The sequence below is a fragment of the Sorex araneus genome, chromosome 2 (assembly GCF_027595985.1).
Source record: "Sorex araneus isolate mSorAra2 chromosome 2, mSorAra2.pri, whole genome shotgun sequence".
Classification (NCBI taxonomy): Eukaryota; Metazoa; Chordata; class Mammalia; order Eulipotyphla; family Soricidae; genus Sorex; species Sorex araneus.
In genome coordinates, this window is record NC_073303.1 from 145,598,603 (window position 1) to 145,615,346 (window position 16,744).

Genomic DNA, 16,744 nt, shown 5'->3' on the forward strand with positions numbered 1-16,744 from the left:
TTCAACAAAAATTCTGATTAAGTCAAAACTTGTTTTTTGTTCTCATTCTTTAACTTTAGCATAAAAGGAAATATAAACAATAATTTACCTTTTCGAAGCAATAATATATGTATTCTATGTTCATTTTTGTAATCATTTTGAGGGTCGCCTTTTTATTTCACTTCTCTGTTTCTGTGTTTTCGCAGTGGCCGGTGGCGAGAGTAGCAGTGGCTGGCACTTTTCCTCCACATTTTGAGAGAAAGAAAATTGGCTGAAATAGAACCTTGCTTTCCATATGGTCGACCTGAAATACAGCATTGAAAAGGTATGATCTCTTTTTTCTTTAATACAACCAGAGGTGAAACTCATGAACAAATAGCAATATTGATGCCAAACCACCTGTTGATTCACATTAGAAAGGTTTTGGCAATGCATCCTCCACTTCATTACTTTAAAAACCTAAGTGCCAGATCTTTGTATATTGGCAGTATTATGTGAACAATATATGCTCTTGCTAACTTACTTTAGAAATTCTAGATTCTATGTGTAATCAAGAAACAAATTAAAAGTTTACTTTTGTGCTTAACAAAAGGATCAACTTTGTACAAATGTTCAGCTCTAAGTGATTATTGATTCCTGATGTGTTGCAGTCCCATCTCAGTGCTGAGATGACACTTGGGCATTCCTTGACCTTGAATGATTCTAATTAGGAGAAGTAGTCATCTCTATTTTTTAAATAAATGTTTTCAGTAAAGTATTTCAAGCACACAAAACGATATAGAAAAGTGTGAACATGCAAGAAGCCATCAACTTATTCATACAAACCATTATTTGTAGCATTTCTGATCCTGTTTCAATGTTTTGCTATTTTGCTGAACATTAGAAACAATGGCATACACCTATTACCAGTGAAGCTTGATAAGCTTTTATCTAAGTATATATCCATGTGACAAAATCAATCAAGACAAGACACAACATATTCAAAATATTTCAAAAGAGCCTCTCCCTTACTTTTTCAGGTGATAATTTCCAAACTTTAACAAAAACTTAAAGCAAGTAAACCTATCCTGATTTTTTATGGTCTTCAATTTGTTTTATATAAGTCATATACATTATGGCTTATATGAAATGTATCCTACTTTGTGTTTCACTAAAATTTATTGAGTCTCTTACTGTAAGACATGATTTTCAACATTTCCTAACCACAACTCATCTGTAGTTGTCATTTTTATACAGGATTTTACATTGAGAAAGAATTGCTAAACTGTAAGAAATGTGAATTCTAAATTTTCAGGAAACTATAAAATTCTCTTCAAGGTGATGGTTCCAATTTCTCTACTCTTTAGCAATCTATGAGAGTGTTTCCATATGTTTTACAACAGTTGAGGTGATAGAGTTAATATTATTGTCAATCCAATTAAGATTAAATGAGAAGGAACCTAGGAATAGAGAAGAAAAGATGATTACACTTCAGTCGTGGGCATAGTGCAGTAACACGAATGCCTAAAGCATAACCTTTAACATTATTGTAAACCAAATTACCTCAATAACAATAATAAACAAGAAACAAAATAGTATATGATACTCTCATTTAAAGTTCTTTTTAACTGACAAACCACTGAAATTTCCTCATGTGTTGCATCTATTTGTATCATTGTCCATCTTTTCATTGGGTTGTTTCGCCAGTATTATTTTGGATGGCTTTTGGTTTTGGTTGTTTTGTTCATTGTTATTTTAATTTCCTAGATTCTAGTCCTTTGGGCAATATAGGTTAGAACTATCGTCCCAAATTTAATGTCTCTTCTGTGTCTTCTAACCCTAGCATTCATTTTCAAAAATTTCTGATTTTAATGCAGTTAACTCTATTAAGATTTTTTCCTTTATGAGTTCTATTTTCATATTATTTAATAAATTCTTACTGGATCAGAGGTTAAGAATAAGGAACTTGCCTTACATGTGGCCAACCTGGTTTGATCCCTGGCACCATACGTCGTCCCTGAGACAACACCAGGAGTAATCCCAGAGCACAAAATCAGGAATAAGCACTGCGCACCATGGAATGTGACTCCCCCTGCCAAAAAAAGAAAACAAAAATAACAGAAATTCTTCCATATGACAAGATTACTAAGAAAACTTCTTGAGCAGGTGAAAGTGTACTTGCATGCCAATGATCCCAATGATCACAGCACCCCATGGTTTCCTGAGTACCACAGCAGACCACCCCCAAGCACAGAGTCCAGAGTTGCATTTCCAGGGATGGCCCAAACCCCTCCATCCCAATAAATGAGGAAAAGGAAAATTTCCTATATTTTCTTCTAACTTTTTTTTTAAATGTTGCTTTTTGGGTCATACCCAGTGATGCACAGGGGTTGCTCCTGGCTCATGCACTCAGCAGTTACTCCTGGCAGTGCTCAGGGGATCTTATGGTATGCTGGGAATCGAACTCAGGTTGGCTGTGTGCAAGGCAAATGCCCTACCCATTGTACTATTGCTCCAGCCCCTTCTTCTAACAGTTTGAAAGGTTGTATTTTTACTTTTAAATAGTTCGTCTCCTTGGCATTTATTTTTAATGTATGTTATCTTACATGCATCCTATTTTCTTTTTGTTCATGTTGGAAAACTCAGTCATCCGAACATCATTTAACAAATTAGTCATCTTTACTGACTAATTTATAATGTCATCCTTTGCCTACATAGAGTATGCCTTTAGGATCTTTATTCATCCAATGGACTGTTTATCTATCTTTGTACTGATACTTAAATAGAGCCTAAATTATTAGTCATACTAACCTCACACAATAAGTTGTGCAGCATTTTTTCTATTTCTTAAGTAGTTTTTACACTTGGAAGATTACCTATTGTGAATATTTGTTTAGAGATACCTCTAAAATTATCTGGACATTGTATTTTTGGGGGACCATGGAGGATAGGCAGTGGAGGGCAGATTTGGGATTATTAGTTCAATCTTTCATGGTTATTGTTTTATTCAACTGTTCTATTTTCTCGAGGAATTTTCATTTAGAAAAATATAGTTGAGTCATCTACCCTTTCACATTTATTTGCACAGTTTTTGATAATATTCTTATAACTTTTAATCTTTAATTATGCCCCTTCTTATTCCTAATATTATTTATTTTAACCTGTTTTCTTCATTTACTAGTCGTTAGACATTTTTCTGCTTCATTTACTTTTTTTCAAAAACTGTCTTTTGATTGTGCTTATCTTTTTATTATGCCTTTGTATTCTACATCATTACTTTCTGCTTTTATGAACAGTATTTTCTTCATTCTATTTTTTATAGTCTAGACCACTTTTATTTTTAAATGCCTGCTTTGAATTATTACTCATTTAATTTAAATGCCTTTTATTATTTTTAAAGTGAATTTCAGACTCTAAATTTTCCTCCAACTTTCCATTAGCTGCATGCCATATTTTAATATGTACTTTATTTTAAATTTCTGTGTTTTTATATATCTTGTTCACTCTCTCACTTTCCCTTCATTCCTCCTTCCTTTCATTCTTTATTACTTTTTAATATGAATTGTTTTATTTGCTTGTTGTCAATTCGGCAACTTAAGTTTGAATCACAGTTTACTACCCTTGTTATTTTAGTTTTTAAAAATTTCCTTGGGATTTTTTTTTACTTTTATGTAGGAAATGAAATGGTCTGTGATATGAAGTGATGTAGGATGAGGTAATTCATTCTTTTCCTGCAAATTTTGATTTTCTATTATAATAATTATAATTATTTTTGGTATAAGTTATTACTAATTTTGATGAGAGTTATGAAAGACTAGTCACACGAAACTAGGTTATTTATTTAAATAGTAAATAAATTCTAGCCATAGTCAGTGATTACTGAGTATGAAGTGAATGGCCTGTTCTATGTACACTCACAAATAGGAAGAAAACGTAACTGAGATCTCTCCAGTCTTCCTCTAGGTCTGTATGACCCACCTGTTCATTTAAATCTTAAGGATTGTAAATTGTTGAACTAACATATGAGTTAATGGCTATTATTTATTAATTCTTTCATCAGCAAACATGTGCTTTGTGAATAAACCTTTTATAATGAGCCAGCTTTTTATAATGAGCCCCTGTGTAAATCAGTTCCATTCAAAACTATTTTCACATTTGCTCCTTTTGCCCTTACTCTTACCCCTACAAAAAATAAGTTTGGCAACATCCATCACCCATTCTCACTTAGTGACTACTGTCACTGTTATCATCTGGCAAACACTGTAATTTTTCCATGTGCAATAGTTATTAAATAAGAATAATCGCATCATTTTAATTGCCTATTGCCCATATTCTTCCAAAATAGTTTCTGTTGTTTACTCTTTAAAAAGAAGCATTTTGAAGTAGTTCTTATTATTTTATTTTTTAAGGCAGTTTTTAAAATTGCCAGTTATTCTCAAAAAATTTCTTTATAGAAGTTGCTATGAAAATTAGATTTTCCATTGAATACTATTAAATATTACCAAGAAACTTAATGATTATTTGCAACATTGCTAAAATAAAAAATACAGTACTGCAGTATATATTAAATATATTAAATATATACAGGATAGGAGGATATATTAAATAAAACAATGTAAATTAAGGAGAAAAAAGCAAACTAGTACAAACTGGGTCTTTTGCTCATGTGCACATTGTATGGACATCTTAATGATATTTGATAGATTTATAAGAAGTACATATTATTTGTGTTTACAAGAAGTACATATGATTTGAAGATTTTTGTGTAACATAGTTTTAACAACCTATTATATATAAGGACAGGTAAGAGTTAATCTCTCTTCCTGTGTCTATTCTTTAAGTTGCAAACATGAATGTTATTATTCTCTATTTAAAAGTTACTGAGCTAGGCATAAGGATACTTTGTTTCTAGACCCAATTCTATCACTTTACTATCTCTATAATCTTGGATAATTTATGGAACACTTTAAGTTAGTTTCTTCATTTATAAATGTAAACTTTTGAGCTTGATATTGCCTAGGGTCCCTGCCAATGCTCATGGTCTAGAATTTGACATTGTTACCTACTATTTTGCCACTATATATAAAAACTCAATTGCATAGATTTCCAGGTAGAAATATCTTATTACTCAACATAATTTTAAAGAAATGATTTGGAAATGTGATCAATTTTGCCCTGAATAAGGCAATGGAAACTAGCCAATAAATGACACCTACTTCAATTTTTGATTTTTAAAATTTTTGATCTTTTTTATTTTTTTATTGCTACTGAAATGAGAAAAATGTATTTTCAAAAACACTGTTCAAAAGCAGTAAACAAAATGGACCAGAATTGAAGAAATCAGGAGGACAGAGTAGGCAGAGAGCCAACCTGGTTCAGTAAGATTTCAGAGTACAGTGACAGAATTAGATATGAAGTACAGACAAAAACTGGAGAAACAGATATATATTATCTCAAAGATACTATCTGAAAAGATTATAAGTACAGAAAGCATAAAAGAAGAAATACACATGTCTAATGTTCATGTAAAATGCATTATAACCCAAATATATAGTTTAAAAATAAGTCTCAATGTAATTAGGTGAATATTAAAACACATAAATATAAATGTTGGAATTAGTGGTATATTGGGCTGGAGCAATAGCACAGCGGGTAGCACAGTGTTTGCCTTGCACATGGCCAACCCGGGTTCAATTCTTCGGCTAATCTCGGAGAGCCAGGCAAGGTATGGAGAGTATCTCACCCGCAAGGCAGAGCCTGGCAAGCTGCCCATGGCATATTCGATATGCCAAAAACGGTAACAACAATTCTCACTTGGAGACGTTACTGGTGCCCACTTGAGCAAATCAATGAGCAACGGAATGACAGTGATAAATAATGTGTTAATAATTATATGATTTATATAACCACTAAAGATATTTAAATAGATTTTATGAGAGATGTTCATGGAATAACTAAAAACACAGTATCTGAGGAGAAAAATCAAAGAAACTCTGTGATGTTCAGGGGTTAGTCCTGGCTCATACACTCAGGAATTACTCCTAGCAGTGCTTGGGTGACCATATGGGATTCTGGGAATCGAACCTGGGTAAGCCGCGTGCAAGGCAAATGCCCTACCCGCTGTACTATCTCTCCAGCCCCAAAACTCTTATATATAACACAATCATAAATTAGAAAAGTGGAATATGAGGAAATGCATAGGAGGAAATACATTCTAATATGAACATTAGTTACATCTGTCTGATAAAATTAAATGATATTTTATTCCTTCATTTTTTTCTAAATGTTTTGAAACTGTTGACTAAATTATTACAGAAGAAAATTTAATGAGCTAATAACAAATAATTTTAATAATTCTAAATTTGATGGTCAGTCAGCTTAAGAAAGCATTTCTGCTCATCATATATTAAAGGACTTCAAAAGTTTTCCTTTCCTAATTTCTGAAATATCAGATACATATTTTTATTCACATATTTTATAGTATTCATTTTTTTCATCTTATCATGTTATTTCTATTACCCAGTATTCCTAATCTCTTTCTCTTTCTTTTTGGATTCTTGCATATTTATGTTAGACTATTGATTTGCACCTGAACATTCCAGAACCTCTCTTTTTTTGTAGCAGTCAGTTCTGACATTAATATATTCAAACTACATTTACATGTATATGAAATCATCTTCTTTTCTCACAAAAGATAAGATCTAGATCATTCTTTATGTTTTTGGTTCTTTTTAACTTCACAAAATTTCTCAAATTGTAAGAATATCACAGTCTAATAATAACTGAGTAATTGAAATAGGTAAAAATGAAACAAAAGATAAAGTCAGAGTGTCGCTATAGATTTACTTTGTAGGGTAGAATGAACAACTACTGATAAAGTTTATCAGGCACCCATCTTAAGAATAGACTCTCGGCTGCTTTTTGTAAAAATGAATAAACACAACAACTTACTTGGCTCTATACCCAGAAATTTAACCAAACAAGAAACCCAGTTGAATGCCAGAAAGAATGATCAAGATAATATTTAATCAGCTCAAAATGTACAAAAAGTCCGTCCGTTTCCTAACAGAATTATATAAGTAAAAATGTAACCCCCAAATATAAAAATCCTTGCACTAACTCATGGCAAAGTACTGGAATAACTAAAAATTTCCAGACCGCACCCTCTTCCCTTCTTCTGCCAGGAGAGTGACCCACGCTTCCTCCCTCACAGAACTCTACAGACTTCAAGAACCCTTTCTGCACAGGTTCCTCTTTTCTCAGAGCTGTTAAGTTTAGTGAAGGTAGAGGTTGTGTTTTGTTTCTCTTTGTTGCCTCATGTTGTAGCAAAGTACACAAATGTTGAATGGCTAATGGAAAATGAGCAACTAGTTTTAGAATATTTTAGTACCCATAAAAAATAATCTAAGGAAAAAGTTACTGAATATAGACACTCAAACCCTATGGATTATTACATAACCATTTTTATTAACATTTAGGCAAATTCTTTGCATAATATCAGCAAATCATAAGCATCTTTGGGAAGAAACATCTTAAGAACATATTCTCTGAGTTAAAGTGGAGTCGATTTTGAAAACTCTTACAGTGTTTAGTGTGATGCCCACAACAGCTTGTTAAGGTGCCCTGAATTTCAAGTTCCTCATCTGAAGGATAGAAATCGTTAATACTTATCTCCTCGTTTTGCTGTAGGCATATAATGAGATCTTGCATATCAAACGACCAAACCTGGCTAAGCCCCTGGGCTATTGTTACTAGGTTTAATGCCTCCCAGGACAGCTGGTTGTACTTGTACAGGCAACTTGACAACTGGGACAGAAGGTTCAGGTATATCAGCAACGGGCTTCTTACTAGATACAGAATCTGACAGTGCAAGTGCTGAGCCATAACTTTCTGAGCTTCTGTAGCCTAAGAATGACCAGGAGAGCTCATTGAAAATGTAGATATTTGAGTTCTACCTCAGGAGTACAAATGTTGGTCATGTGCTCTGTGGTGAGGCCCTAAAATATGTATTTAATTAATTTATGTATTTTTTGCAATGCGAAGTAACAAACCCAGGATCTCATGCCTCACACAGGCAAGGCAAATAAATGAGCTATTGCTGAGCTCCATACTCAGTTCAGAAAAAGGTCTTTTAACAAGTTTTACACGTGATTCTCAGTTGTTAACCCCAAACCCTAAGTAACCAAACTCTATGTAACTCTGGTTTGATTGTGGATCAGCTCCAACCCAAGGACATTGAACTCCAGGTCCTGCCTCATTCAATACTCTCCTTTGCTCTCCTACACCTTAACCCTCTGAAGGCAGAAAAGATGAGAGAAGACTAGGCCAATTGGAAGTACTAGGATAGCTAAAGTAAATCATACTTCTATCGTGTATTGTTTGGATTAATGATATTTTGCCTTAGTTTAAAAGAAATCTGATCAGAAGTAAGCTCAAATATTAGATCAGTAGTTTTCCTCCAAGAATAAATAAAATTGTTGGCTATCCAAAATTTATCTCCCTGTTTTTCCATGGAATTGCTATCTATAGAAAGTAGGTAAATAAGCACAATTGAAGTGCAAAGTGTTAAATGCATGCTTCAATTTAGTCAATGCATTTGCACATTGAAGTAATTAGAATGTATTTAAACGCATTCTGCTTGTAATACTTAGTTCTCCTTTTCTTACAAATCAAATTAGTGGGGAGTAGATTTGATTTTGACATCATTTTGAAAATATTTTCTTTTTCTTTTTTTAAATTTTCTTAGTATTATATTTTTACAAAGTTCAAAACACAACCAACTGTGACTAAATCCATAAAAACAAAACAAAAAGTCCAAAGTGCAAGAAAATGAAAAACAGCACAGAATAATATGAAGTAGAACAACGAAAATTATACCTCATAGATATAGTTGTAATAACACACTTTATCCATATCTGATCAATTAAAAACAAATACTTATTCAGATAGCAACTAGTTCATTCTTTTACTTTGATTGAGGGCCCCAAATTTAATTATTCATCTCGGTCCAAATAAATATAAAAAACAGTCAGATCTAGTTAGAAGAATCTTAACCTCTTCCTGTTCTCATTGTACTATATGCAATGCAATTTCTTAATGTAGAAACATAACAAAAAGGGTATTTTCCTTGTTTGCTAACAAAGCGTTTAGAGAAGATTATTTATTTTTAAAATAAAGTTAAATTTGGCAGAACCAAAAAATGTTTATGGTGCTAAATAGCACAGATTTATCTGAGTTTAAGTCTCAATTTCATGAACATTAACTTTAAAAATTTTCTTCATTTCATTGAACCTCAATGTTCACATCTGTAAAGCAAAGGGAAAATATAAGTACTGGGCATGGTTTGATAACCTTGTACCCCCAAAGCATTTTACACTCTTGTAAGTGAATATTACCTCAATACACTAATAATTAAAACTATATATATATATACACATTGAAGAATAATTTTCTTAACCTAAAATAATGTATTTGAACTACCTGAAATTTAATATATTCTCAAAAAAAAGGAGTTGTTATTGATGAAGAGGAAAGGAAAGTTTGGAAGGATAAGAACCAAAAATCTTTAGAAGAAAAAAAAAATCTGCATAAGAATATTCCGTTTCCACTCTCCCTGGAGTTATGTATGGAAATTTTCATCATGATTTTCATCATGACTCCAACAGAAAAGATTATTTACCTTTAGAGTTTTCTTGCCAGCCAGATTTTTCTTAATGTTAGTCAGTGACCTCAAAATACGTTTTGAAAATACCTCTAAACTGTTGAAGCACATATTTCAATGACTATAATTTTCTAATGTACATTATCATTATTTTGTTGAGGATAAACAGTACTTTGGATTACACACAGATTAGGCAAATGTAATCCCTATCATACTTTCTATACTACTTTTGTAGTTTTAGAAGTGTACTTATTTATATATAGAAGAGTAACAAAGAAGGAGGGTGGGAAAAAAGACAGAAAACGGGCAAGAATCTTACTCATTTGAGTTTCACAGGAAGGAAAAATGGTCATCTACTCAACCTTGTTTTCACGACCAATTCTGATTCATAATATGGAAACTACTTTTTTAAAGGTGTTGAATTAGATCAATAAAAAAGAAACAAAATTCCAAGAAAGTGCATGGCATAAAGAAACCAGGTGAAAGTGTTTTGTCCCAGTGATAGGCAGAGAATTTTAAACTTTACATAAACTTCAACTTATTAGTGAACAACTTATTAGTGTTGAACAACGTATTAGTGAACAACTTCAGATAGCAAATAGTTCTCTCTGGAGCTGGAAAGACACCCATTTGTACTGAGGGTAACTAATTCTTAGATGAAGGAAGCTTATAAACTAGGAGATGAAGTCAATGTTCAATAAGATAGCCAAGTCAGGGTCAGGGAGAGAGTACAGTGGTTAGGGTCCATATAAAGCGTCCCACTATGATTAAGCCCATAAAAACGAAGCACAAAGCCCAGAATGCAAAAAAAAAAAAAAAGAGAGAGAGAGAGAGAAACAGCACAGAATAATATGAGGTAGAACAATGTAAATCATACCTCACAGATACAGTTGTAATAACACACTTTGTGGTATAACACACTTTAAGTATTACATGACTTTCTGGGTATCACTGGCTGGGGCTCTGGAGCCCTTAAGCATCACCAGGGCGGCCCTGCATCATTGGGACCTAGCACTGAACTGCCAGCCTGATAGGCCCAACTACTAAGGGTTCAACTGTCACTGTCACTGCCATCCCGTTGCTCATCAATTTGCCCGAGCGGGACCAGTAACATCTCCATTGTGAGACCTGTTGTTACTGTTTTTGGCATATCGAATGCACCATGGGTAGCTTTGCAGGCTCTACTGTGCGGGCAAGATACTCTCAGTAGCTTACTGGATTCTCCGAGAGGGGTGGAGGGAGGAATCGAACCTTGGTCGGTGCAAGTCAAACATCCTACCCGCTGTGCTATTGCTCCACTAATTCAAGAAAATGGGAAGTGAAAAGACGGGAGAGTATTGCCAGAAGATTTAAGAATTTGGTCGTGGGCAGGGGAGATGACACAGTTAACTTGAGCAAAGTAATCCTGCTTGACTCTCTCTAGCTGGGCCTCAATGGCCTTTGCATGCAACAAACCTGACTTTGCAAACAGCCCAGGTTTGTGTATACTATTCCCCCATAGGCCAGGAATAGTATGCTGAATGTAGCCCCCAAATTTTTAAAAATAGTAATGATTTTGTCTTTTGGTTCACTGTGTATTATGTTTTCTGTCCTGCTCTCAGTAGAAAAGCTTTGAGATTTGGTCATTTCTGTCCTGTTACAGTTTATAATGCCACTGTCAGGTAATGATTAGACTTTCTTGAATTGAGTGTTAATGACATCTGTGAAAGAAGAAGTATTTAGTAGGTAAGTATCTTCCCCGTCTACCTAAAGGATGGAGGAAATATTGATGGGCTGTTGATGGTGAGCTAAACTGGCATACCAGGAATTTTTATAAATGATTTTCCCATGCTCCATTGAATTTGAGGCTGAGTCTTTAGTTGTATACCAGCTGTGCGTGCAAAATCTCATAATTATTCTTACTGTATTAAGCATTTTATAGCAATTTTAGCTCTAAAATGCTATGCAATAGTTTTTATGCAAGTGTACCAGACATGTAAGCTGTTCCAATAAAAACATTTCCTTTCATTTAGACACGTGGTTTTAGGTTTCCAAACTTAGCTCTTTGCATTGACAGAAGAATCTTTAGGACAGATATTAGGGTTTTTCGTTAGGGAAGAGGAGGGGGTTGGATTTTCTTGCACATATTTTATTTCTTCAAGAAGCCTCATCAGACAAAAAAAAAAATCTCTCTAATTGTACAATGCTGATATTAGCAGATAGCACTGCTGAGCGCCAGCTCCTCCCCTGCCTGTCCTACTGGGAAAGGCACTGGGGGGGGGGGGGCAGGGAGTTAGGGTTATCTCTGCACCCCTCTGGGGTGTAATGACAAACAGGCAGAAGGACTTGGACTTAACCTCTCTGCGGAAGGCTGACACCTCTAGCCCTGCCACACATGCTGCTGCGCCCTGCGGTGGCATGTCTTGGGCCTGAGCCCAAAGCTGGTGTGGAGTTTGAACCCTTGGCATCCTGGCCCAGGGCCAAGTGCTATCAATGGAACCCCACTGACACCTTTAGTTATTCTTCCTAGATTAGGATAGTAATTTACTTGTCTCTTTGATTTCAAGTGTCTGGTTTTGTTTCCAGATGCCTCCCAGCTCATCTGTATTCCAGGGGTTTCAAAAGACTTTAACCTCATTGGTTCTTTCCTTTGTCAATTCCATTTGGTGCACACAGGAGGTGTATGCACGAAGCAAGGGAGGGCTCTGTGTGTGTGTGTGTGTGTGTGTGTGTGTGTGTGTGTGTGTGTGTGTGTAAGAGAGCTAGAGAGAGAGGGGGTATATGGGGAAATCCTGGTGAGAATGCAGAAATAAATGAAAGGCATATTCAATACTTTCAGAATATTAGCTTTTATATCAGAGCAAGCCAGGATGGAGGATATGAGGTGAGATGTAGGGAAAGTAGTGGGAAATGTCACTAAATAGATTATGCACAAAAACTCTCCATCCAGCGATAATCTCAATCTCCCCCAAACGATTACAATATATGAAAGTGATGCAGAGACCTAGAAATTTTATTCCAATGTCAGTACTGTAACAGCACCTTGGTTTTAACATGCAATGGTAAGAAAAGACATATATGCATGAGGTGTCATTTCATGTGTACTAGGATCTGTCTGGCAGTGTTTATTGATTTTACTGCGGTTCTTTTCCCAGGACCCTGAAAATAGATAATTGCTAGAAATGTCCATCATTAGCAGAGCAGTGATTGCAACCATGGCACTAGAAAAAAGATACACACAGGACCCTGCAATCAAATGGGGGAAATAGTCGCACCATAACACGTGCAGCTATAACTCCGGGCAAACACACACACAACACCCTGTGTAGCCATTGCACTGAGAAAATACACACAGCCCCCTGTGCAGCCATCACACATCAGGAAAATACACACATGACACCCCTCTGCAACCATCACACCAGGCAAAAGCAGAGACATAAAATGCTAAGTCAATAGGAATGAACAGCTCATAAAAGCCTACTGGAATAGATCACATCACAGCCAGGTACATCTGTTCTCAGCACTAACCATTATCGTTAGCTTAAAATGCTTAAAATCACTGCGCCTCCTTAGGTCTAGGGACAGATTATTCCAAGAAGATTCTGCTAAATAGATTTAGCAATGCAGTGAAGGGGACCTTACCACATTAAAGTGATGCATTTTGCATCTCAAAGGCTGTCAACTGTATTTAGAGGAACTGTGTGATTGGAGAACAATGTTCTGAGATAGGAGAGCAATTTTTTTCTGGCCCTTCAAAAACTGGGGGTGATTTTTTACCCCAAATTGAGTAAAGTATACAATTGAATGGTTGCTATCAAGTCTGGAAAGTGACTAATGAAAGCAGAATTGGAAACAGCTTTTATCTGGCACTGCACAGTAAGTCACTAGATCCTGTTTTAAACTCTCAGGTGGGATGTCATATCTAGAGGTCTTAGTGAGGCCAGACTTCAAGCCATCAACTTGAGATAAATAAGTCCTAACTACAGTCCTTGCTTCAGAGGGTTGTCTGCTCAACTAAGGGGAATAAAGGAACCACCCACCTCCTCTTTCACTAGTGCCTTCTCTTTATGCTCTTGCATTGGTCTCTGATGTTATCCTAACTTGTGACACAGAGGTCAGAGCACTGCAAGGAAAAAACTCAGCAAGTCCTTCTGAAGAATAACCCCCCCAGTAGTTAGAAAGTTTTTTCAAGCTTACAGTTCCATGTTCAATTACAGTGGCGTTACATGTTTTTACTGAGTGAGACAAGTTTCAAGCTAGCTTGTTAAGAACAATTTACACCATAATTCTAGGGAAAAAAAATGTGAGTGACTGAGATTTGAAAGGGAAGAGTAGGGGAAACGTGCCAGACGAAACGAATCCTAAGTAAATAGGGTGGGGGTGTTGGTTGGGTTGTTGCTGTGTGTGTGTGTGTGTGTGTTTGGGGGGTTTTTTGGGTGCTTTTTGTTTATTTCTTTGCTTTAGAAAAAAAGAAAATGTATGTAGTATTGGTAATTACTTGTCTCACCTGGGTGGAATGAAGCAAAAAACATAACAGAATTTTTCCATTTGCTTTGTGTAAAAGCAAATTTGGGGGGAGGACAGGTGTTTCTCTTAACTTCACATGGCAGCATCTTACTGGAAGAGGAATACTGGGAATGAATACTAAGAATTTCACTCCCTCTTTTCCCCAACTGCGGCAGAAAAGGTTTTGTAAAGGGTGAGATAAGCATTTTACATAAAACAATGCAGTAGTGACATGAGGTAATTACATGGTGACTAGGACACACCTCGTGGCATACTACAGAAATTGCACGATACCTACATGATAACTACAGTAACTCTAGTTATCACTCCCATATTATCTCTGGAAAACTATATAATTAGTTTGTGTCACCAAAGCTCACTAAACGTATGCCTGTTCAAGCAACTCTGGTAGGGAAAAAAAAATAAACTTTTCTGTAAGGGGAAAAAAAAGCTAATGAAGAAAGTTGCCAAGAACAGATATTTTGTAATCTGTGCTAAATCTCTGCTGGAAAACATGAACAGTAACGAAGCTGAGAAGACAGTAAAAGAAATTCGGGGCAAGGTGCCAGACGCCCAGACGGAAGGAGAATGTGGACCAAAAGATTGCGACAATCGGGTAATTATGGTTTATGAATTTCAGCTTTAATCTGTAGTTCAGTGAGTCCTGATTAAATATCTGTTAAACACAATTAAAGTTTGTTTTTGTATTTCACCGTCTTGATCAGAATAATTAGAGACTGCGTGTTTCATGTCAAAAGTAGCAAGAGGAATTTTAGTGAATGAACATCGTTTTTAAAAGCCATTTGTAGCACCAGCTGTTGGCATTATTTTATATTTTAGTGTTATCAGCATAAAGATGGTCCTCTGGATGCTGAACGGTTTCCAGCAGGACAAGAATATTATGCCGTCGTGTTGGGCCTCTGCTGCTCTGGCTTAAATGTTTAAGGGCTAATGTTCACCTGAGGTAGTAAATACGGGAGAAGTAGGTCAAGGGAGTAGATCTTCTAGATGAGAGAAGGAAGACATTTGAGCTAAATTAATCCAAAATGGGAGCTGAGGAGCACATTTGTCATGGAGTACTCATGTGTGTTAACACCTGAAAGGTCGGTTAGCTAATCGAGATAGGCTGGATATGGGAAATCATCCCACCATTAAAAAACCCACGGTTGGGACATTCCCTGGGTGAAACAAGTTAGATAGATGGAGGGTAGCTTCAAACGTACAGCAAAACGAGAAACATCCTGCTAGGGCATAAAAGGACATTCCCTTAACCTCTAAAGCTATGTATTAAAGGCACCAGTTGCTTATCCCCATATGATCACAACTATGTAAAGGCCTAGCCATTGCTCTTAGCATATATATGTTCACTCATAAAGAATGGCCCTTCCGTAGGAAGCCAGGGGAATCAGGTTGATGTACTAAACTAAATAAAAGGCCGGGCTAGCTTGCTGCCTGATTGGTCATTGTGTGGTTTTGCTCAACTACTGGTTCTGCGAGTTCAAGGGTGACAGTCAACTGACACTGTACATCCTGTATGTCAGGAGAAGAACACTAGTAGGCGCAGAAGTACTCGAATAGTCTCCTGGTTAGTTCTGGCTAAAAACCTATGTCTTTCCTACAGTTTGCATGGAAGGTAGTGCTGAAGCTTACTGTATTAAACTTACTGTGTTACTAATTTTTTTAAAAATATGTATTTATTTATTTATTGCTTTTTGGGAGATGCACACCTGGAGATGCACAGGGGTTACTCCTGGCTCTGCACTCAGGAATTACTCCTGGTGGTGCTCAGGGGACAATATGGGATGCTGGGAATCGAACCTGGGTCGGCTGCGTGCAAGGCAAACGCCCTACCCACTGTGCTATTACTCCAGCCCCCATTAATTTTTTGCTAGAATATCAATTCTATTTTTGAGTCTACAAACCAATGCTAAAGACATGATCTCCATTTACATGTACCAAGAGGAAGCTGGAATTACTGTCTCCTTAAAAATGGTAACAGGGTGTGGGGCCAGAGCAATAGTAGAGTGATTAGGGAGCGTGCCTTGCACTTAGTAGACCTGGGTTTGAACCCAAGCTCCACTATAAATGATCCCTAAGTGCAGATCCAGGAGTAAACTTTAAGCATTGTTCAATGTGGCCCCAGAAACAAAAAGTAATTAATCATAAGAGGTAATGATAATAAGTTTTTGTGAATCTTTCCTGATATGAATGCTAAGAAATGATGGAAAACATGCCTACAATTTGAATTTAGGTACATGCAATATTTTGGTCCTTATGATACATAAAATAATGATACCTTGCACAAAAAAAAAAATCAAGCTTCTAACCCTCTGAATCTACAAATATGTTGCCTTACAGAGCAAAAGGGACTTGGCATATGTGAGTAAATTAAAGATTAAGGTGGGGAGGTTATCATGGACCGTCTGGATAGCCCTACTGTCATTAATCATGAGGAAACATTTAAGGGAAAGGAGAAAAAGGAGAGAGTCAGAGTTAGAGAAGGAGATGTGGTGATGGAAGCAGAACCAAAACAAGGGAGATTTGAATGTGCTGCACTCATGACTTTGAAGACAGAGGAAGGGGCCAGAAGCCAAGGACTGCAAGCAGCCTCTAGAAGCTAGAAATTTTAAAGAAAGAGAT

General features: G+C 35.9%; 1 protein-coding gene across 8 annotated transcripts in view; it reads left to right on the plus strand.

Annotated features, from left to right (window-relative positions):
* Positions 1-16,744, plus strand: part of ZBTB20 (zinc finger and BTB domain containing 20) — an 897,756-nt gene that overhangs the window by 617,500 nt on the left and 263,512 nt on the right. For all 8 annotated transcript variants that reach the window (XM_055125915.1, XM_055125914.1, XM_055125917.1 and 5 more), the window contains one exon: positions 186-304. The gene's annotated coding sequence lies outside the window, so the exon portion shown is untranslated. The remainder of the gene's footprint in view (positions 1-185; positions 305-16,744) is intronic.